This window comes from Ailuropoda melanoleuca, unplaced genomic scaffold, assembly GCF_002007445.2.
Source record: "Ailuropoda melanoleuca isolate Jingjing unplaced genomic scaffold, ASM200744v2 unplaced-scaffold63039, whole genome shotgun sequence".
Taxonomy (NCBI): domain Eukaryota; kingdom Metazoa; phylum Chordata; class Mammalia; order Carnivora; family Ursidae; genus Ailuropoda; species Ailuropoda melanoleuca.
The window spans coordinates 1-1,639 of record NW_023237214.1 but is presented as its reverse complement, the minus strand read 5'-3'; the positions used below and the strand labels follow the sequence as shown (position 1 = coordinate 1,639).

Below are 1,639 nucleotides of genomic sequence, written 5' to 3'. Positions count from 1 at the left end.
GAAGACCATGTCCAAGCACAGATCCTTCAGTTCAGAGAAGACTCACTAGATAGTGTTTTATTTTTAAAGAAGATTAACACGTGCTGGCAAGATCATTGCAGACAAATGATCATGATCAGAAGTATTTTCCTGTTTTTGGATCGCACTTACGTCCTTCAGAATTCCATGCTTCCTTCTATCTGGGATATGGGATTGGAACTTTTTAGAAACCATATCATTAGTGATAAAACNTAGTGATAAAATGGTTCAGAGTAAAAGTATTGATGGAATTCTGCTATTAATTGAACGAGAGAGAAACGGCGAAGCAGTGGATCGCAGTTTATTGAGAAGTCTGCTGAGTATGCTGTCTGACCTTCAGGTATATAAAGATTCATTTGAACTGAAATTTTTGGAAGAAACCAATTGTTTATATGCTGCAGAAGGCCAGAGATTAATGCAAGAAAGAGAGGTTCCAGAATATCTTAACCATGTAAGTAAGCGTTTAGAGGAAGAAGGAGACCGAGTAATCACGTATTTAGACCACAGCACACAGAAACCCCTGATTGCTTGTGTGGAGAAGCAGCTGTTAGGAGAACATTTAACAGCAATTCTGCACAAAGGGCTGGAGCACCTGCTGGATGAGAACAGAGTGCCCGACCTCACTCAGATGTACCAACTGTTCAGCCGCGTGAAGGGCGGCCAGCAGGTCCTGCTGCAACACTGGAGCGACTACATCTAGACTTTTGGGACAACGATTGTGATCAATCCTGAAAAAGACAAAGATATGGTACAAGACCTGTTGGACTTTAAGGACCGGGTGGACCATGTGATCGAAGTGTGTTTCCAGAGGAACGAGAAGTTCGTCAACTTGATGAAGGAGTCCTTCGAGACGTTCATCAACAAGAGGCCAAACAAGCCCGCAGAGCTGACAGCAAAGCACGTTGATTCAAAATTGAGAGCGGGTAATAAAGAAGCAACAGACGAAGAGCTGGAGAGGATTCTTGACAAGGTCATGATAATATTCCGGTTCATTCACGGGAAAGATGTCTTTGAGGCGTTTTATAAAAAAGATTTGGCAAAAAGACTCCTTGTTGGGAAAAGCGCCTCAGTGGATGCTGAGAAATCGATGTTGTCAAAACTAAAGCACGAGTGCGGTGCTGCTTTCACCAGCAAGCTGGAAGGCATGTTCAAGGACATGGAGCTCTCCAAGGATATCATGGTCCAGTTCAAGCAGTATATGCAGAATCAAAGTGACCCGGGCTCTATAGACCTAACAGTGAATATACTTATGATGGGATACTGGCCAACATACACGCCTATGGAAGTGCATTTAACTCCAGAAATGGTTAAACTTCAGGAAGTATTTAAGACATTTTATCTCGGAAAGCACAGTGGTCGAAAACTTCAGTGGCAAACTACACTGGGGCATGCCGTTTTAAAAGCAGAGTTTAAGGAANACGCCCGTTTTCTTTAAGGGAAAGAAGGAGTTCCAGGTGTCCCTCTTCCAGACGCTGGTGCTCCTCATGTTCAATGAAGGGGATGGGTTCAGCTTCGAAGAAATAAAAATGGCCACGGGGATAGAGGACAGTGAACTGCGAAGGACGCTACAGTCCCTGGCGTGTGGCAAAGCACGAGTTCTGGTTAAAAGTCCCAAAGGGAA

The 1,639-nt window shown here is 43.9% G+C and overlaps 1 pseudogene; it reads left to right on the top strand.

Annotated features, from left to right (window-relative positions):
* The first annotated feature begins 6 nt into the window (after positions 1-6).
* On the top strand, positions 7-1,634 carry LOC105238347 (annotated as a pseudogene).
* The last annotated feature ends 5 nt before the right edge of the window (positions 1,635-1,639 follow it).